This window comes from Haliaeetus leucocephalus, unplaced genomic scaffold, assembly GCF_000737465.1.
Source record: "Haliaeetus leucocephalus isolate CR32 unplaced genomic scaffold, Haliaeetus_leucocephalus-4.0 Scaffold906, whole genome shotgun sequence".
NCBI classification, from domain to species: domain Eukaryota; kingdom Metazoa; phylum Chordata; class Aves; order Accipitriformes; family Accipitridae; genus Haliaeetus; species Haliaeetus leucocephalus.
The window spans coordinates 401,544-424,602 of NW_010973342.1; the positions used below are offsets into that span (position 1 = coordinate 401,544).

The window sequence follows — 23,059 nt, forward strand, 5'->3', positions numbered from 1 at the left end:
CCGTCCCCCCCCCCCCTCCCTGTGTAACACAAAACCCCAAGACCTGGATCATCTGCCCTGAACCTTAGGAACTTAGTGGGCCCTGGTCACTGTAAGTCCTTATGCAGCTGATGCGGAGTGATGCACTGATAGAGGTTATTCATGTCTTCAGTAAATCTAGACCAAGTTTCTCAGTCAGGCACACAGATCTCTTCCATGCTGCCTTGCTTCACGTGGACTGCTCTGCTGCATTTTCTGAGCAAGCTACTACTCCCCTGTTATAGCACCTAGGAAGTAAAACCAAACAAATAAATCCCTTGGGAATATAACTCTTCTCCACTAGTCCTTTTAACAGCAAAAATTTTGGCTAAACTGAGGTGAGGAAAACAGTAGCAAAAAAAAAAGCATCATCCTTTTAATAACTCTTGGACCGGACAGGGATACTAACACTCAGTCTGCAATCCAGTCTCCCAATATAACCCCGTTACCTCCACCCTGCCCCTTTCTAAGAAACAGAAGTGTCTTATAAAATGATAATTAAGGCAAACCATGACAGATTCTCAACTCCACAGCAAGGGCTTGAAGCTTATCAGAGCACAAGCTGGCCTAAAAGCATCACTGAGAATGAAAGCACCTTACTTTGTCCCCACTCAAGAATCTTCTGACATGACCGAAGTCCAGCCATCATGTCCGAGAAAAATCCCTTCCTTCAGAGTACATTGCTCTGTCCTATTTCTATTAAGTTAACTACCAAATGACCATTAGCTTCCCAAGGTAACATACGATGTGGCATGAAAAAGTGTCTCTGGACTCCTGCATTTGTTCACCACAAAATGCTATTCACGTTGGTTTTGATCTACCATCTGGGTATTTGCCAACTGGTTTGGCCTATGAAAAAAATGGTCCTCCCCAACCATGGGCGGGAATAATTTCTACTTGAAAAAATTCCAGTAGATAGTCATGTAGAAACTTCTCCCAAGAAAGTGCTTGCAGAATTTGGGAGCAGTAAGCTTTAGCTATAATTAAAAGGGAAATCAATGCTATTCTTTTGCATCTGAGTAATGCTGACAATTCAAAAGTATATTTTTAATCACTGAAAAGCAGAAACTCCTGACAAGAATTTAAGTTGTGAAGTCAGGCACTTTTCCTTTCTCACTTTTTCTCAGCCATGAATCTCAGTAAGATTTTTTTAAATGTCCATTTCCCGTAATTTTGGTAATTTTAGAGTATAATTATTTTTACATTTTTATGATGCCTTTGGGGTATCATTACAAATATTTTTTAAGCATTTAAACTCAGAAAAATAAAATTAAGTAATAGCTTCTCTTAAGGAGAGACTGTCAACCCTGTTCTGAATAAACAATCCCTTTTAAAGCAATCTAGAGATTTATATCCGCTGTAACCATAGAAATTAATCTTGAGTTTAAAAAAAAAAATAGAGTAAAACATAATTTATTTAATGAAAATCAGAACACTGCTATTGCAAATGAAAGTCAGGTTTCTGGTTTTTTTTAATTCAACAGACAGCTTTGTACGCAGTCGTAAGATTTTACTTGATGGGCTACTTCTTACAACTTAATCATACTTGCTTAACTAATTTGATCAAAGCATTCAGATTTCTGAGTATTTTAATTTTACTCAAGATAGATGCCAATCAGTAAGAAAAAAGTTAAAGACTTTTCACATTAAAGAAGCTGAAGTTAAATGTAAGAAACATTTTTAATGGTAAGAGCAATCATGAGAAACTGCTATGACACTGTGAGGCCAACAAGACGACAGCACAAAAATTTTTATTATTTTTTCATGTAAAAGTTTGGGAACAGCAGAGAAGAAAAAAAAGCACAAGCTGCAAAACATTTCTATGCGTCAGCATAGCTAAAAAAAAAATTACATTCTGTTCAGAAAAAACATAGTGTTTTCTATAAACTAAGAGTATTTACAAAGTTGCATGAAACATTCCAGCATGCACACCGCCAAAACCAATGACAATGCATAAAGAACTTCAAGGTTAAAATAATTAAATATTTATAGCTCAGTTAGGGAAGAGCTAAAAGAGCATCCGCATTTGCTGTATTTTCGAAGAGCAAGGAAAAGAACTTGAAGTTCACATGAGGAAACACTGATACGCTTCACAATATAACATCAAAACAAGAAATCATAGCCCAAAACCTAGAAAATTTTTGACATCACAATAGATTGAAATAGTTTCCTGTGGGAACACCCATAACAGCCACATAAATTTAACAGAAATTGTGAAAAATATACAAGTATACAGTAGAAGGAATCTTTATCAAAAGAAATACAACCTAACAGATCATTTCTCTAATTCTTATATGTATTATGATAAACTATTATGTGGCACTTCTAGCTGTTACATTACCTGTATATAAGGCCTTCTGCTAAGCCTCCCTCAATCATATCAACAGGAAATTTTCAGACCATATCAGAAAAAAAAAAACAACAACCCCCACCCAAAACCTTATTTACAACTAGAAAGTGAAACTCTGAACTCTAAACTCAATTATTCAATTATTCTATTATACAATGACAGATATACAACTGAAGAATAGAAAGAAAGAAAATTAAGCTGCTTTAAAGCCAGAATTTTCTAAAAAGACAGTAGCTGTTCATAAGCCAGAGTACCAACTCTGAAGTCCTCAGGAAGCCCCTCTACATGGGGTGACTCACTGTCTAGCTTCGCGATTTGAAAACCAGCAAGCTGCTATGACACTTGCAGCTGAAAAACATAGTGTTTCCCATCATTTAAAACTTTATTCCAACTTTAATTTTTTTCTCACTGCCTGTGATAGAGATGAGTTCCCAGTATGGCAATGCCCCTACCTCCTTGACTGAGGGTCGTCTTTAGAAGGAAATGAACAGCTGAATGTAAAAGGGCAACTGTTCCAAAAGCACTGATTTCAAAGAGTAGGTTTTTGTTGTCAATACGTAAAATAACACCGTTCTCTACTACAATGTATGAAGAGTTGTAGGATGCCTCTATCAATCCAACTAGACCACAATCTGCAGCGTTACTGGTTTATTCCAAATACTCTTGTCCGTAGATCCCCCTGTAAAACCTCACTTGAAAAAAACCTGAACCTGGCTCTTTGTTCACAGTCAGAAACCAAACTGTTACTTAAAACAGCTTTAACTTTTACCACCAAGAAACAAAGGTAACACAATGGCACACTGACAACATTTTAACATGACCTCCCTCCAAAGTCATCTCTCTCAAACAGAGAACGTAGGCGACTTCTCCTGGCAAAGTAACCTTCTCCTGTCTTGCCTTCTGCTGCAGAAAGAAAGTCAAAAAACTCACTAGATATTTGTAGGCAACCGATTTATCCTTCCTGCAGTTAAAGTTTTCTTACCATTTAAATAAACAAGCAACTATTAATTCTGTGATAAGTGCTGGCAGAAAAATCAGGAAACAAATACAATAACAAAGGAATCAAATGGAGCGTAAGCGAAGAGGAAAATGCCAACAATAAGAAATCAGTGACACTAAAATTGTGAGAGAGATTTCAGCAGAGAGGTATGACAAAATATGACACACAGAGCCAGAAATAAAAGCATACATTGTAAAAAAAAATTAAGAGTTGGAAGTAACAAATGAAGGCAAAAGAAAGCTACTCCTTTTAAATGAGTGAAACAGAAGAAAATGGGGTAACTCCCGAAGAGCCATCCTACAAGGAAAATTAAATGCATTTACTTGAACAGAGGCAGTTAAAAGATGCATGCTCTCCACCTGGCTCGGAGTGTGTGCTCTGAGGCAGAGGACATACATAAAATTGTAAGAGCCTACTTAAGTAATCTGATTTGGAAACAATCAACACAAAAATATCCACTGAAGCACAAAGGACAAATACTTTTACTTTTAAAATTTCCCTTTCCATTAAACTGAAAAAACAGTTTTTTTAAAAAAAAATAATAGAATTGTTTTTCTCTTACATTACAAATATAAAGAGTATGCAATGCACGTGGCAGAAAATCTATTAGCCAGTGTTAATTGAATGCGACTTCCTAACTAAAATTCAGTAGTTTCTTGCAACAGTCACAAAACAAAGTCCTTTTGCTAATGAGCAAGGAGGTGGAACTGTACCAACCAACCTTCACTGGAGACAGAGAGTTGATAAGGTCATGAAAAATCTTGAGATATACTATGAAACAGTCCTTTTTCCATTTTTACCATAACACAATTTTTGTCTGTTGTAGCAGGCATTACTCTTTTAATGATCACTGTTAGTAGCCTTAGCATTTGGGGTGAGAGAAAGAGTGTCACTACACCTTAGAATGACAATTATCTAGAATGGACTAAACACAGTGCAAAAATCTAGACTTCTCATTTCAGGTAACCTACAGACTAAAGGCATTGCCTTACTTTACTCTCAGAACATACTCATTTTAGCTGTTGGTCTAAAATGCTTTTTCTGAATTTCTGTGCAACACTGAAGCCCTATAAAATGAAATGGAGCACAGGTAACAGATTCAGCATCCTGGATGTAGTAGCCTTTTCCTATGAAGCTATAACACAATTTTATTACATAAATTAAAAATTCAGAAATTTATATCAACCATCCTTTCAATTACAAAGCCTGCTGGTATGTTGAATGGCAGCATAAACTTTACCAGAATTTCCAGGTGAATTGTTTATTTCTCATGGCCATTATGGTAAAGAGGAGAAAAAAAAGTGCTAGGGGTCCTATTGGAAGCGCTCAACGTTTTTAGACACCGTATGGTCCTATCTTCTACGATAAATTTACTAATACAAATATGATTGTACCACAGATTATGACATTCGCCATTAGCAACAGCTGAAAGGTCTTCTTAGCTCCTGATGTGGAGTTAAGGCAAGGAGGAAACAAGAAGTTCTCAGTGCTTTTGTAAATAGGATTTTGATGAAGGACTGAAATTGAAAACTGGATTTCCTGACCTCCGAGTGTATGACAGTCCTTCTTTTTTGAAAGAAAAAAAACGAGACTGATGTTATATACAAAAAAACTACATCCTCATCATATACCATTACAAATTTTGCTTTAAAATTATGAGTATGAAAGTAATTCGATGTATTTCCATATTACCTTTTCAGAACACTATCATTCATCCAGAAAACTACTACACACTACAAAAAACCAGAAGATAAATATTAGAGAACTTTTCCCATGCTTATAAAATATAGAGACAAAAATACATTCAGAATAATCAATGCAATCTCTTAGGCCTCTCAGCTTTAAAGTTACACAATGTTTCATTAGATTAGTTTTTTTCAAGTGTTACAAGGAAAACCAATTAAACATCAAAAGATTCCTGCTTGTAACATCAAATTTACTACTCACTGGAACAGTATGCATTATTCGCTAAATACGTGTTGACTTAGAAGTCATCATGAACCACATTCCTAAATAATTACAGCAACTGCTACAAAATACTGATTACTATTAAGAAACAGGTTAAAGTAAACGCACCAATTATCATAGCCTTCACTTGCCAAGAGACACCATTCCATCAAAAGCACACAGCACAATTAAAAGTTAAAAATATAGTGTTTATTTTGTCCTTAATCATTGCTCCTCCACTGCTACCCAAGAGATAGGAAATGTACTATAGTAACAGCAAGTGTCTTGCACACCGTGGTTGGTTTCTGCAAACTACACACATCTTTACTGCAAAGAACGCTTTTCAGGTGAAGGTTGCACATAAACCCATCATATAAGGAATAAGAACATCATGTTGGCGATGTTGTTAATGTCAGACAGTGAATGCAGCACAAGAAACTTCTCAGCAAGATGTACATTATGTGGTTTGTTTTGGTTGTGGGATAATATCAAAAGATGGCTGGGCTTCAACTTGGTGGTCAAAGGGACAACCTATACTAGCTGCTACAACCTGTAGCCGCATATGTATTCTTTAATACTGTCTGTATGGCTGAATGGATAGTGTGTTTGCTCTAACTGAAATAAATTAAAATAGTCAAAAAAATCTATTTTCAGCATAGTTTCTAATCTGTGTCAACTACTGGCAATATTGCAGTCAGGTAGCTTTGGGGTTCATTCTTCTAAAGGAGCAAAAAACATCAAAGTGTGTTGGTTTTTTTTAATCTAAACATTAAATATACAGATATGAGCACAGAGAATAAATTATACAATTTTGTTCATATTCTTTCATAATTTCATTGTCGCAATATTAAAGACTTAAAAGAGCTGGTTAACCCACTTTTGTTACATTTAAAATGATTTATCCAGTAAACTCTTAGGACTCGGTGACATTTTATTAACTTCACTGTGATAAAAATGTAGCCATAAACACTAGATCAAAAAGTAAAAACTTTCATGATCTAGCAACTAGGTAGCAAAATAAAAGCTTTAAAAACTAACAAACGAAGCTAAAAATAAAATTAGATATAAATTCAAGTTTTAGACTGTGGTCAATTGAGGTCTAGACAAAACCCTATGTTTGTTCACTGCCTAGTCTCCAGTCTGCTCCAAGTTTGAAAAGGTAATTGAACTCAGTCTATAATTACTGGATTAGATACAGATGGGCTCTGTACATTTCAGGGGAGGAAAGAACTGTTTTGATTCATTTTATGATTGCCTGTAAGGTCAAACTTTTCAAAATGTACTTTCATCTGTTAAACTGTTTCTCAAAGTCCCAGGGGGACATCTTCAATAACTGATGTTTTAAGCAATTTGGGTCTATCAGATCCAGTCTTTGAATGTAATATGCTGTCCATTTTCTAGAATTATAAATGTGCATGTAGGTTAATTGCTACAACTCGTACATATTTTCAAAACTACACTTTTTTGAAAAAATTGCAAGTTTTACCCAACAACTGTTATGCATAAATATTTGTAGAATTATTTTGGTTTAGGGTACAGAGTATCTTTGGAAATACGAATAAATAACACAAATTAGAAATGTTCTTACTCATAATTCCTTCCCATTTGTCAGAAGTTTCTGAGAATGCTCTCTTAGGACCCAATTCAACAATGTATGAATAGCCCCAACGAATTCAGTTCACTTCTTACAAACTAAAAAAGATTAGGAACATACCTTAATGAAAAAAATCCTAAAAAGCACTTGAAGACTTCTCTTTTATTACTCTTATTTGAGCATTCATCCTCACTCTCACTCACAAGATAAAATGTGGAACAAACAAAGAGCGTTAAACTTCCACTCCGCTAAGAATTTTTTGCAAAACCTTTTCTTCAATTAAATCAACCATAACTCTGCAGCCTGTTTCAGTACAACCAGGATTTCATCTTGTGTCTTTAAATGTCTTGCTTAGTTAAAAGTTCAAATGCTCCACAAAGGATATCTAGCTCTGCTCTCAGTTAGGGACTCTCAGAGCTACCACAATAGCAATTTAAAGCAGAAAACACACCACGCAATCAGAAGGCAATATAATAGTTTAGATCATAGTCCTAAAAGAGGTAGCAAACTTAATTCCAAACAACTTACTCTTCCAAGAGTTTCAGTTTATTTGCATTACAATAATCTTCTTCCTTATAAAATTCCAATAAGAAAGTATTTTTTGTTACAACATACATTTGTGTTTAATCAACAACAATATCTCACTGGCAACAGCCTCAGCCAAACAGTTATCTTTGTAGGATCAGACACCTATAGAGTTGTTCTGCCAGAGATTTAGTATTTAAGCACCAGTAATAAGGATAATAGGAAATACGTTAATATAATCTTCCTCTGCCTCCAAGTGTGCTAATTAAAGAGGTTTAAGAGCGTAGCAAGTTATCTCATGTAATTTCCATGTTAACATTTTATTCACATTATTTCAAAGTCCTCCACGTAAGGGACAAAACCTGAAGTCAAAACCAATCACCACAAAGCACCAGCGGAAAGATGCATGATAATAACAGTGTTACTCGTATGTCTGCTCTGACAGAACACTGTGCCTATCATCATCAGCCTGTGCAGAATTCCCACTACAACTTACAAGTCTCACTGAAGGAAGAAACTTCTTCCACTATATTTTAAAGAACTGATTGATAGAAATCAGTTTGTTCAAAGCAGTTCAATCTACAAAATGCCTGCAAACAAACAATGGGGTTGTTTAATAGTAGCTCTTTTTTAAATGTAAAAGCATCAGTAACAAATACATATAAGCAAATTTAAAAAAAAAAACAATGGTCTTTGAAGTAAACTTCTGATTATTAGTGTCAAAAACAAAATCCACATTTACTCAAAAGATAAAATCCATGTAATATCTGCATTATCTTCCTTCCCATATCTCTAATGAATGCTATTAAATGTATTTCTTTAAAATTGGAATAATATTCAGATTAGAATTTACATAGGGTGCATATGCTTAATTCAATAAAAAAAGAATCAATCTTTAAGAGCTATATAGAAAAGGCTTCTTTTCATTCACTGTAAGTAAAAAAAATTTCCTTCAAAAAATGCACATGCCTTATCTTCCCTACAAAATAAAATTATAGTAAGTATTTCAAGTGTATTGTGTGAACCCACAAACTGCTCCTGAAACTACTGCAGTTTTTAAGATGTTAAATTGTGAAGAAATGGTAAAGTAATAGCCAGACCACAGCACCCTGCATTCTGCATGCTGTTACACAGAAGAAAAGAAATATGATATAAAGTTATACTAGATCACATTTTAGACCAACTAATTAACTCTTTGATTTTTTTCCTTTTTTCTTCTCCTTCACGTTTTGATTACCTCCAAGAAGCATTTTCCTGTATTTGCTGTACGCTCCTTTATATCATATTCAAAAGCACAAGAAACAGTATCTGAGCTCTCATAAGTATTTCCCATCTACACTCTAATGGGTTCCACATCTTAGGAATTGGAAACAACATCATTAAGAAAAATTAAGTGTATTCTTACGATGAGCTAGTCTCACTCACATTATGGTGTATCATCGTGTCTTTACACAAATCTTAAAATACAAAGAAAGGAGATATCCAATTCACATACTTGAAACTGAGTCAGTATGCAGACTACAGCAATGTAGTATTATTTAATCAATGAATACCCCACATTGGTTAATGACTCCAGTCATTAACCAAAAAAAAAAAAAAAAAATCACTTAGCTGGCTTTGTACATCCATTCACTCTCTGAAATTTGCAAGGAAGACACTAGAAAAAAAAACCCCAACATTAAAAAGTGGTCCCTTACTTCACGGTAAATAACTTCTGTGGTAGATAATTAGATTAAGCACCCCGTTAAGTCTAAAACAGCTATTTTATTTTAGAAATACTTTAACACATTGTTTCCTGTAAGTTCATTTATTATTAAAAATGAAGACAGAACATTCATATATTCGCACAGTCTAAGGTCAGACTGATCAGAGTCATAGGTCACTGGAGCAGTAGTCTGGGATTTGGAAAACCAGTATCCAATTCTTTGCTTTGGTATGAAGCAGTGTCCCATATGTAAAAAGGAATTCCTGAGCCATCCCTCTGTATTAACTCCTGAATTACTTGTTGAATACCGTATGTATTTTGGAATATATGCACTTGACTCAGATTTCAAGTGATGCAGAGTCTACCAAATCAAGGATCAGCTGAATCACACCACCAATAATGCATAGTTTTTTCAGCACTGTACCTTATTTTTGCTTTTTCATAAGACCCATGAACAAGTCGAAGACTTTTTTCTTGTGATCATGTCCCCTAACAAAGTAAGATGAAAAAATTTCTCACCACAAAGTAGATATTTCAGACCTTAGACCATTTTTGTAGCCCTTTTCTATAAAAAAACCCCAACAAACAAAAACAACCTCCCACCACTACCACCATATTTCTGAAAAAGGTTGACGTCAGAACTGGACACTATTTTTGTCATTTTAGTAATGCTATACGCTTTTCCTTTACTTGATAATTACCTCCATGTTTCATTAAACTTACATCTTTTAAAAACTTAAGTTTCTTTATTTTGGTATTGACTCCTATGTGCAGTATTTACTAGGAGCCAAAGAGGTGAAATTACGCCCTACCACATCCACAACCAGAATCAGTAAATGCCCTATTTAATGCATGCAAAAGTAATACCACGCCCAAGAATCTCTGCATATATGTAATAATTTTTCTGTATAGTTGAATGAGCTGTGCCTCAATTTAAGCCTACATAAAGGAACACTTTCCCTTGAATATCACAGCAGAAACTACAGTATACATCACAATGTCCAGCTGAATTGACCCGAAGAAGATAATATATAGCAAATACAACTGAAGAAGGGAGAATTTTAAATTAATCAAAAATTTGTAGCTGTCGCTTGAAAACGGGTATGCAACAAGGTTCTGAAAGAAGAATATCCCAAGAACACACACATCTGTTTAATATTACAAGCCAACTGTCAACGTCCCAAGTGAAGTTTTAATTTAATATTTTTTCTTTCTTGATGTTTTACCTTTAGTCAATGCCTCGTGAGAGTATCAGCTTTCTATAAGAAACTGTTAAATATAAAGAAATGTTATTGTAGCATGTTTATAAAATCATAGTTCGAGAACTTTTTATTTTTCTAAAGCCTGACCACAACTTAATTATCTGCAGGACATTCCAAGCTCACAATTGCAAGCTCCAGTTCCCAAGCAATTTTAAACAATATCTACTGTACGGGACATATGGTATTGCAAATACCACAACATGGTAGTGTTTCCAAAAGTCAGCATTAGAGCCTTTAGACATGGTTTTTATTTTCAATAAATATTTGTTTCCCTACTAATCATTAAATGGTTTTCATCACCATTACATTTGTCTTTCACATGTCAGTTTGCTATCACCATTTATTTTTAATATAAGTGAACTAGTTATAAAAAAGACAGATATAATTTATAACATGTTTATGTTATACATAAAGCGTCATAAGAGTAAGCAGTACGTTCCTCTGCAGCTCACACAATGTTTTGCTTCTTTTCCAGGAAAGAGCAAGAGTAAAAGCAAGAAGAAAAAACTTGTTAAACTGGAGATAAGGTAGGGAGGAAAAATGAGACCATTAGCTCAGCCAAAAACTCTCAGAGGAAAGCTGGAATTTCTTTAAGAATAAGAAAGCTCAAAAAGCCTGGGAATTTAAAGTTGTTTCTACTTCGTAAGGACATCCAAACCACCTGAAAATAGGCAAGGAAAAAAATCCACGATGCAATTACATCTGTATTTTACACGTCAATCTGAAAACCAGCAGATGATGCACTTCTAGAACAACTCAGAACTCCGAAAGTGTGTTTTCCTCCCCAAAATACCAATACTCTGTAGAACACCTTGGTTTCAACACATTCCTGACAAACTCCCCTGTCTTTCTGCCCCTTTAATCAATTTTCCCCTTCCCTGGAGACTGTTTGAGGACTCTGGCTACTTTGCACTCCCAGGCACGCTGCCACCATGGGGAGGAGTCCCCACCGCACTCATGGTGGGCTGCTGGACAAGCTGGTGCTCCGTTCTCAGCTCCTCTTTTACCTGCCAGGCCTCAGGTGTGTATTTTATATCAGAAACACCCACAAGTCCTGCAGCAAGATTATTTCTGGTCTTCTAAATGTAGTGATATTTTACTTTCACCTGTACTAAACATTTGAGGACTTACCTTTTTTTTTTCCATTAAAAAAAAAAAAAATCATTGAATGACCATATTATAATTCTAATTAGAATATTACTCCATATTAGAGCTCTAATAAACTTATGAGTCAAGCCAAGACTCCTTCTCTTATTTTCAACCACAGACCAACATAACATTTAAGAGCTTCTGAATAACTTCACAGAACCGCCACCAACATTCACTTGAAACCCATTTCACACTTGCTACCCAACTGAGACGTGGAGAAATGGAAAACACCAGTCAGTTGCATCTTGTACTACAGAAATTAAGTATTCAGTTTAGAATCAGTGAGATTACATCCACATTCAAAACCATTTAAAAGTCAACCAAAAAAGGAAACATCCAGTGGAAAAGGCCAAGCAATCTATTAATAGTGGAAAAGCAAAAGAGCAAAAGATTGAAAGGAAGCTGGATTGCATTTAACTGTATCTGGTGTTTGTTTTGTTTGCTTATTTTTCAAATGATGGACAATACCCAAGGAAACTGAATAAATTTAAATATGAGCAGATGCAGTACATCCGCTTTTCTCTTGCTCTCACCACCCTCCATCAAAAGGGAAGGCAGAGTCAGAATGAAAGGGTAAAAAGGGACAACAAACACCTCAAGGCTGGTACTGGATCACTATAAAATGTAATTTTTTGGCAGACAAAAAGCTTTGACAAACCACCCTGAAGACAGAAAACTTGTATTTTCAAGAAAGTATCCATAATTTAAAATTCTGTGCTATTATATCACACTGTAACATTTTCAACATTAAAGAACATTTTCCCCAAATTGCTGAAAACAATTCATACCTTCAATTTTTACCCTTTAATTGCTTTCACTGCTGAAGCTATCATCCCAAGGTTTAATATTTGCCAGTCTGAAAAATATTTTCAAGCATAGTGGTCTGAATTTTCAAAGACAAAGCATATAATTACATAATCTTTCATTGAAAATTTATATACTTTTGTCTATGGCGAAACACACAAAAACTTAATCCTCTCATTACCAAAAATCACAAGGAATCATCTCAGCATTACAGCGATAACTAATCCCGATGACCAAAGCCAGCCCCAATTAGCAGAAACACAAGTGTCAGTACTACTTGTTGAAAGCAATGATTTGTAACCGATTTTTGTGAGAAGTTGCAAAACCTTTATGCTTTGAAATAGCTGTTCCCCGAGATTAAGACAGTTTAAACTTTTTTTTGCTGATCACACATGTGAAGCATAGCTAGCATCCTATGTTATAATAGCTCCCCATTTTATTAATATTTCAATACACTTCAGAGTTCAAAGCAATTAACGTGCGATGACTTGGAAATTCTGTTTGCTAATTGTCACAAGAGAAGAAAACTCCTTAGTCCAAGTCCAGATTTAGCAGAAGCTAACAAAAGTAGTACTTTCTGAATGTCCAAGAACACCCCTCTCCACCTAACTTAACAAGCCATGCACGTAGAAAATGACAACTGCAGGATGCTGGGAAGAGTCACAGGCAAGTTCTCTGGGCTACTATCCACCAAACTTGTCCTATTTTCAAAAAAGAAGAGGAGAAGGAGAATCAGAACCTTAAAGTTTCTAACTTCCAGAGAGATTAGCTTTATTTTGGCCTCACTGCTAATACCTGGAAAAATAAATCCCAGCAGTTAAATCTCTAACAAATCACACCGGTATTCTTTGAATCTGCTTATTTTTAAGTTAACTTCTCTCCCAAACAAGAGATTGTATTTTAAAAAAATATAAATACAGAGCCCAAAGCTTCTGGCAATGACAGTGTATCAAAGTACTCAAAGTAATGACCTGTTCTTGCTCCAAAATCTTTGATAAAGAACTCAGAGAAAAAGTAAAAAGTATAAATGCATCAATTAAATTCACTGACCTGTAAATATTAAGTTTCATTCTCACCCTTTCTTCTTCCATTTCTCTTCCTTTCTTTCCTATTTAGATGTATTCTATCATAACCTCTGTATCATTTCCTGGTATTTTTTTTATTTATTTTTTTTTTAAGCTACATATCTACCTCTCGTGTCAGACCATCTCTTCTCCAACCTACATAATTTTATTTTCTTCAAGCTAAGCCTGCTCACTTTCTGTTGTCTTTCTCTTCCATTGTATCTCTCCAGCTTTTCAGATGCCACAGGACCCACCACCCTGCCCCAGCCTGCCTTTCTCCTTCTTCAGATGTCACGCTAATGTAACCATGTTTAAGAAAAGAAGGAGGCTACACATGACAAACACCTCAGCTTTCTTCCACTTCCATATGTACTCAAAACTTCCATAAATTTTACCCTTATTTATGGCAAGATGACAAATCAAGAACTCACAGGAGGTGTCAGTTTAATAGACAGTCACAGTCGGGAAAGAGTTCATGGTGACGAGCTACATGGTATAACAACTCCTCCAACAACGGTAAGTCAGTAAAGAACTTCCCACGACCGACCTGGGAGCAGGTGAGGGTGAAGACAGCATCCTCAAAATGGGAACTGGAGCCTTAGATACTTTTGGACTCCTCTGCACCACATGAGGTCCAGTTAGTCAAAACAAAACTAACATGCGACTAAGGAAAGTTGTCTCCCAAGCCAACTTTCAATCCTGCTGTTCAGTTATAGTCAGAAAATAATTCCCATGGAGTTAAGAATGTACTTAAAAACAAACAAACAAAGGGGGGGGGGGGGAGGACACACGACACACAACAACAGACATTTGCACAGACATTTCCCAAAATGTAAGAGTTCAAAACTCTTCCTCCAAGGCCAACCCATACCCTCACCACCATTACTGATCTGAGTTTTGCTAAAATCAGAGGCATCACGTGGGGAACATCAGTGATTTAGCATTTAATCCTTTTGCATTAAACAAGGTCAGCATTTCATTCCTCTCTAATAATCTTTAAAAAAAAAAAAAAAAAAAATCTTTCCTCTATTTCCTTAACTGGCTTTTTAAGTGTTTCTCCTCTACTAATTAAAATTATCAACTTCTTTCCCTTCTACCTCTCGGGCTAAATGTCTTCTCTAACAATGATGAAGGAAATGAGAAGTAAAAACAATAAATGCTCATAATAAAAAAGTAACATTAACCATAATTTGCAGAGGGGAAGAGATAAATCTGAAATATTAGAAGGTAGTACACTGTAACTCCCCATTTGACAAAGTATAATTTAGAACCACATTTTCTGCCTAGAAACCCATGTGCGTGTAAACAAGTACAAAATACGGCACTATCAGTGAACTTTGAGGAGGAAAGTGACTGTTCATAACTGTATGTGGGAGAAGTCACAATTAATTCTAATTACCTCAGCTATGGGCCCAATTTATTAGAACTTACCTCTCATTAAAAGTTAAGAAGTGAACTGAAATATCACTTGCTGTCCAAAATTTGGCACAGTCATTAATTTCTAACAAAGGCTATAATTGGCTATACCATAAGCAGTATATATTTCCCTTGCATCCAAATATTCTCTCATGGGATTTATGTAATCATTAGAGTCAAAACGATCGTATAAACTAACCTTAGTAAATCAGGTTAGAATTTTTTAGTTTGAGTACAAAACCAAAAACATTAAAGCACACCATTTTAACCATTTTTGGCCACTTCCCTCACGGCACTGGTTAGTATCAGCTATTCAAGTACAACAGAAGTAGTTCACCACACAACCATGCAGTCTTCAATGCACTGCCTGTGTTCTGCCATGGACTTTAATGCTACCACTCTTGGATATGCAAATTTTTAGAATTAAGCCCCATTCAGGTCTATTCTAGACCTGGCAAATACACATCCCATCCTATAAAAAGTTAATATAGCAAGCTGGCTATTTCATTATTTTTTATATTTCTCACTCTTAAAAAGCTTAGATATAATTTGATACATTCTGGAGACACCAACCTGAACTTGACTCGGAAGCAGCAGCATAGTAGCTATTGTCATATTCCAATACAACATTTAATACTTGGCAGTTTTAGTTTCACAGAACTTTTACTTTTTATAACAGGGATGGTGTTACTCCCTGCATCAGCAGATTGGTACCTGCCTACCACCAAAGCTACTATATACCCAAAAGTAGGCAGTGGAAAAGCCTGTGTATGTCCCAATCTGCAAGCCAACTCTTTTTTCTTATGATACTAAAATGGTATTAAGCACAAGGAATTCTTTGCTTGAAGTCTAGATCTAATCATCTAGCAATGTTTTTCAAACCTTTTTTGATTTGTAAACCCCTAGAAATTTTCCAGTGAGGGTGCAGACTTGTCTTTCTCTATTAGTGCTACATACTGGCTACTGATCATATACTATAACCAGACCCATTACACAATTTCGGTGGCTGAATTTTATTCTTGGTACCTCTTCAAATGATCCTGAATAGTCTGAAAGGGATCAGAAAGTATATATGTTTAAAAACACTCACTTTTAGTTGTGCTATGTCAATAATTATGTCATGCTATTCAAGGTGGTCCTTTGTGGTCAATTTGGGGGACTGGTTTGGGCATTCCGCATGCTTTTTTAGGCTTTATTAATGCAGTGACAGGGGCAAAGATTAAGCCATTGTAGACACCATATACAAACACCTCTAATCCTTTTTTCTCCTACAAGAATGCTCTAAATACCAAACTGTGCAGAGATGTGCAGGAAGATCCCATGTTTGGGACCAAGCATAAAACATCAGCTCTCCATCTCTTCTAATAGCAATGCTATTTTCAATTATCCCATGGGCTGCATCCAAACGAGATATGTTGGCCTTACACAGGCATGCATGAAAAGCTGTTTTACTCAGAGTATGTAAAATTAAAAAAAAAAGAAAAAAAACCAAAACACCACACAAAAAAAGCTGCCACTAACCTCTGTGTATCCAGAGCAGTATGCTACAAAAGTCAGGTGGCCTTGTAACTAAAAGGTTTGCTCAAAATTTATATACAATGTCATTTGTTCTGGCTTTCACAAGAACTAGTTTTGGAGACAAGTTTTATGTGGGGATTTTTCCTCCTCATTACATATTTGTTCAGAGCAGCCAAGCATATTTCTGATGTGAATATTGGCCTATCATACTGATTTTTTTGAAGAATCGGTTAATCATCCTACAGAATCCATACACAGAAGTTATATGAGTAACAGATGTTGTAACCTCATGAATCTGGCATCCTTATGCGTTCAACAGCTTCAAACACAGACATTTGATCATTCTGAAATTTTGCATTTAAAGACTTAGAAACATTTAACCTTTCAAATTTTCCATTCTCAAGGAGATGTTTTCAGATATGTCTGGTATTGCTTTTGAAGAATTCATGCTCCAACACTTTATTTTTCAGCTTTTCACAAAACCTTAAAGAAGAAAATCTCCCTAGCAAAACACAAAATTTCATTCATGGCTGCAATCAAGCCCACCATGAAATTCTGCTTGACCGTTAATTTATCTTTATTTCTGTCAATAGGCTGTATCAGCCCTGATTCCATTTCTCCAACACATATTGAACAGTCAGCAGTGATAAAAAGTTCTCATTCCTTCAATATTTTCAAATAACTAAGAAGCAAGCATATTTGACAAGTTATATTCCCAGTAGCTCACACCTGCCATAAAAAAGTAACAGGAAAGGCTTAAATAGTCAGATTTCCTAAGACTGTCCTAAGACAGAAGTTCATGTGCCAAACACCTTCCAAAACTGACAATCTTTTAAAATAACCAAAACTGCAGCTTTAAGACCGTGGTAAAGCTGTGAACAAGTGTCACATAAAGTGGGCCTATGCCATATCTGAACTGCTTATGTTTGTCACTGAGCACTTACTTCAAGCCCAATTTTTTTTATTTGAAAACTTCTGCTCTAATCCTTAAAATTCTTCAATCACTTAGCACATTAACTCAGCTTAATCTCAGATCTGATACCGTACCAAGGAACTCATGTATTGGGTTTGCATGGCAAGGTTTTGGTAGCAGGGGGACTACAGGGGTGGCTTCTGTGAGAAGCTGCTGGAAGCTTCCCCTGTATCTGACAGGGCCAATGCCAGCCGGCTCCAAGACGGACCCGCCGCTGGCCAAGGCCGAGCCCATCAGCGATGGTGGTTGCACCTCTGGAATAACAGATGTAAGAAGGGGAAAAAGTTGTTGCACAACAGCAGCCGGCAGAGTGAGTGAGAATATGAGAAACAGCCCTGCAGACCCCCAGGTCAGTGCAGAAGGAGGGGAGGAGATGCTCCAGGCGCCGGAGCAGAGATTCCCCTGCAGCCCGTGGGGAAGACCACGGTGAGGCAGGCTGTCCCCCTGCAGCCCAGGATGGTCCACGGTGGAGCAGATCTCCACCTGCAGCCCGGGGAGGACCCCACGCCGGAGCAGGTGGGTGCCTGAAAGAGGCTGTGACCCTGTGGGAAGCCCACGCTGGAGCAGGCTCCTGGCAGGACCTGCGGCCCCATGGAGAGAAGAGCCCACGCTGGAGCAGGTTTTCTGGCAGGACTTGTGACCCTGTGGGGGACCCACACTGGAGCAGTGTGTGCCTGAAGGACTGCAGCCCGTGGAAGGGACCCACGCTGTAGCAGTTCGTGAAGAACTGCAGCCCGTGGGAAGGACCCACGTTGGAGAAGTTCGTGGAGGACTGTCTCCCGTGGGAGGGACCCCACGCTGGAGCAGGGAAAGATTGAGGAGTCCTGCCCCTGAGGAGGAAGGAGCGGTAGAGACAACGTGTGATGAACTGACCCCAACCCACATTCCCCATCCCCCTGTGCCACTGGGAGGGAGGAGTAGAGAAAATCGAGAGGGAAGTTGAGCCCGAGAAGAAGGGAGGGGTGGACGAAGGTGTTTTGAGATTTAGTTTTTATTTTCTCATTATCCTGCTCCTATTGGATTGGTAATAAATTAAACTAATTTCCCCAAGTTGAGCCTGTTTTGCCCATGACAGTAACTGGCAATTGATCTCTTCCTGTCCTTATCTCGATCTACAAGCCTTTCATTATATTTTCTCTCCCCTGTCCAACTGAGGAGTGATAGAGCAGCTTTGGTGGGTACCTGGCATCCAGCCAGGGTCAACCGACAGCAACTATGTCAGCTTATAAAAGTACAATGAAATGCAAACTTTAATATCCCTGTATACCACATTTTAAATAGCCATGTCACTGTAAAAGCCTAAGGAAAAAAGAAAAATTGCTTTTGTTTTAATTGACCAAAAAGCACTAACATATACATAATGAATTCTAACAGGTTCTTATAGATCGCAAGCAATGGAAAGTCTGTCACTGTTATTGTAGCTTTCTTGTAGGGAATCCCTCAACAACCATTTCTTACCTGGTCCTAGTCAATATGTAACTGGTGAACAGGTGGAAAGATGCCAAAAACATTCACCACACATACAGCATTAGTCATCTTTCATTACACATCAGACAACACAGTGGTTGTACAATGCAGCTGACAGACCAAAGAAAACCCAAACCAAATAAACAGTGATGGGTCAACGCTGGGGCAAAGAAAATCCTTTCAAAAGATCACAGCCATAACATTCCTCTTTGATTTAGAAGAGCATCCATAGGCAAACAGATCAGTTTTGTCACAGTTTAACAATATCAGCAGCAACAGCAGTCTCTGCAACTAACATTACAATGGTTTTAGATAACCTCGTAACATCCTTGTGTTACCAACTTAGTCTCAGATATAAAAACCTTCATCAGCTCCACACAGACTGCAGCAATACAGTACACCTGAGCATAAAACAGTCAGCTTTGAAAAAATACAAATACAGAATGCTGAAGTATTTTTTGTGACTAACACAAAATACCAAGAGCACACAAAATGTATCTGCCCATCTCTAAACTGGTTTCCCCACACAGTATTGATTCAAGTCAGAGCTCTTATATTCCATTCTCCATGCCTACTTCAATCCACCTAAAAAATCATGTTAAGTTTGAGAATAACTCTATCTCCCAGGTGCAATGAAACTTTGCCATAAATACAGAAGCCCGCTGTACAGACACAGAGCTTTCTTAGGAAAGAAAAATGAAATTCAACAGAAAATAAGGAACTATTACAACTTTGCCAGCTTCTTCTCCAAATGCTAAGCACCTTCAGCCTTCCTTCTTAAACACCACTTAGATTCTGCCTATGATATGAAGAAGAAAAAAAAAAAAGTAAACATTTCCACAGTCCTCGGATCCTACAGCAAAACTCATAGTCCTGCAGGGGTGGGGGGTGGGGGAAATATAATATCTATGATAGAGAGAGTTACATCACTTACTACAGTTCAGCCAAGTGCTCAGACACATTAATAATGTGCTACAAAACCTCCATGGGATGCACTAAAAAGGAGAATTCTGATCCTACAGCTGTGTGGCTGCCCCAGGCAAGGCTGAGCACCCTCCCAGCCCCATACTCCAGCTGCGCTGCCGTGTGTTTGGACCAGGGCTGGCTGCCCCCCACACAGCTTGGAGTGCAAGCAGCATCAGCACAGCTCTACCTGCAAGAAGCCAGGCAAACCTACCCAGAATATAACCTTGAAAGGAGTAGGTCTGTGCGTAGACTCCGCACAAGTATTTCAGTATTTCCACATCTGCATGCCAAATGGAGATCTTCAGCTAAGGACTTTGTGCTTGTCTAGTCTGGAGAAAAGGAGGCTGAGGGGCAACCTCATTGCTCTGTACAACTTCCTGAGAGGGGGAAGAGGAGAGGGAGGTGCTGAGCTCTTCTCCCTGGTATGCAGTGACAGGACGCATGGGAATAGTTCAAAGTTGTGCCAGGGCAGGTTTAAACTGGACATTAGGAAGCATTTCTCTACTGCGAGGATGGTCAAACATTGGAACAGGCTTCCTAGAGAGGTGGTTGATGCCCCAAGCCTGTCAGTGTTTAAGAGGCATTCGGACAATGCCCTTAATAACATACTTTTAACTTTTGGTCAGCCCTGAGGTGGTCAGGCAGTTGGACTAGATGATCACTGTAGGCCCCTTCCAACTGAAACTATTTTATTCTGCAACAAATAAGGCATAAGGAACCTGGTGACTAGGTGTAGGTTATTCGGGGTCTCTGCTGTTATCCTACATGGATTCTGACCAGTATCTTTCATAAGTTTTAAAGACAACACTAATTAACCATTTGATATGTTCCTCAGATTAACCAATAAAAAAAAAACTGTATACAGACATGGAAGAATTCACTAGCTTTTGGGGAGCTTTTAAAAAAAGAAGTACCTTAAAGAATTAATGCATCTATTAAAGATTACATTTGCAAGCTGAGTTGCATAGTCTTGGTAGAAGCAGCTAAATTTTTAATTGCAAGGCTACAACAAAGTATTTGAAAGAGCTTTTGACACATACATAATCAAACCAAATTGTACTTGGCTGAAACAAGCAATTAAAATCACAATTTATATTACTACAAAGCTTATTCTTCTAGCTGCAGTTTCAATGTTTTATTCACACATTAAAATGGTGGTCTCTGGTCTGGCAGGTTGTTGGCTCACTGTCACAAATGTAACTGAGTTACAGGAGCAGAGCAAGGCCAATCCACCTCATCCTCCTCACTGATCAGCATGGTGACAGAAATTATGTTCAGACGTGCTTCAGCAACACATTTTTAGCCTTGGCTTTTTCTCCAAAGTCATTGTTTATGCAAGTACCATTAATTAAACCCATTGTCCCCCTCAGACAGACTGTTCAGCTCATCCATGTTGGCATTAGCTGTTTATTTCACTTGAAGCTCTTGCAATTAAAGAAGATACTTTTATCGACATCTTTGTCCTTCTTTCTGTTGCCTGGACAGTGCCCTGAAGAAACTCAGAAAGGATGAGGAGCTCAGAGAGAAGGTTGGCACCAACAGGAAATAGTAGCTGTAAACAGGGGGGAAACAAAGGACTTAGGCAGAAGGAAAAGGACGTAGCTATAGCACACCATCAGTGCACAGAACTACGGCTGGGCAGTGAGAAGAAGATGAAGGTGAGGCTAGGCTTGCGTATGAACAGAACTTAAGAAAGAAAACCAAAACTGGGAGGAAGCAAAAGCAAGGGAGCATTGGTAGTAGAAAGAGAAAAGACTAGGAGGGAGGAAGAAGTAGGTGTAAGCCTAGTCTGAGGCTATAAATTATGTGGAATACAGACACTGAAACTGAGAAGAAGGAACTGAAGTGCAGAGACAGTACTGGAGGCAATGGGGCAGAAGGTAAAAAGCTTTGGAGGGAATGAACAGAAATCTGCGGCTATAAGAGTACCTAGAATCAAACCCCAAAACCTTGGATTTCCTCTTGCTTCCTCTGCTACCACAAATAACCGTGAAACGCTTTGGCAAAGCATCCAAACACCATCTAGTCCTAAACCCTCAGAGGGTAACAACCTCCCCTCAGCATCAGCCCAAGTGCTGGAGTTCTGAATGGCAGATTTAAAAGTTGCAGCTGTATTGACCATGCAGATAAATGTCAACATGATGCCCTGTAATAAAATTTCAACCCTTTTTAGAATTCTAGGAATTTACACACACAAAAATTGTGTTAAAAATTTAAAAAGCTGCCCTGTTCTGGGGTAAGACTGAAGGAACCTGTTCTCTCTAACACTGCAGAACGTGGAATATCTTTAGCTAAAATCAGGAGATGCAGTGGGGGAAGAAAGGTAGATCTCACGGACAAAGATGTTGAATGTAGTTTTATGGACTGGTGCGATCACTGCAGATGGATCCCTACCATAGAAGACACAGTTGACAAGTCACTTAAATCAACTTTTTGCAATGATTAATAATTATACGTTCATTTAACAGGTACCCAACTCAACACCCTCTGCTTAGGCCTCAAAGCAATCACTGAGCTACTGAACATCAAACATCAATTGTTATAAAACGCATTAGTTTCTAAGTACTCTCTCTCAGAACTAGGAAATGTGCAATGAGCACAGAAACATGACATTAATATCTGTGCTTGAAAACTAAATTATTCAAAACTTAGAAAACAACAGAACAAGGTTACTTGTGCGTTCTTTGTTTCGTCCTAAACGTGCATATGTGTTCTGTAAGCCCGTCTCCTCAGGGAGTGTACTGAGCCGTCTTTTTCTCTTAGGTTTTCAAAATACGGTCCAATACCTTATTAAAGGTGTGTTATTCAAACCCTGCCTTAGTATCAGACTTTTTCCCCTGCCTTTTACTCAGTATGGAGAACAATAATCTGCAACGAATTTGGTTTTAGAGCACGACTGTGGACTGAGGACTATTACTAATGCTGGTCAGCCTTCGGCTCTGCAATTCCTTAACTTCTCTGCGCTTGCCTTTTCAAGTCTTAAAACGTTCCGATTACCTTTTCACGTGTAGTTTGCATAAAGTGGCACTTTACAGCCATACTGCGTGACAGAAGAAAAAAAAAAACACGCTACAGGCAGCATACAGAGTGCGACATTAGGAACGCTTATGCTCCTACGTGCTGTGGAGGCGTCCTCTTACGTGGCAACCGCCACGAAGAAACACTCGCGTGAACGCGCGCACGACCGCGGCGCAGCCCGGGGGAAAGCCGGGTTCGCAGGGTTAGGAGCGTCAGCCCTCGCAGGAGGGGGCGGCAGCCAGCAGAGCCCCCCGGGACGGCCCTGCCGGCCCCGGCCGCGGAG

The 23,059-nt window shown here is 37.9% G+C and overlaps 1 protein-coding gene across 2 annotated transcripts in view; it reads right to left on the bottom strand.

Annotated features, from left to right (window-relative positions):
- The window catches only part of STX18 (syntaxin 18), a 66,838-nt gene that overhangs the window by 43,182 nt on the left and 597 nt on the right, over nt 1-23,059 (bottom strand). The gene's annotated exons all lie outside the window — the stretch shown is intronic.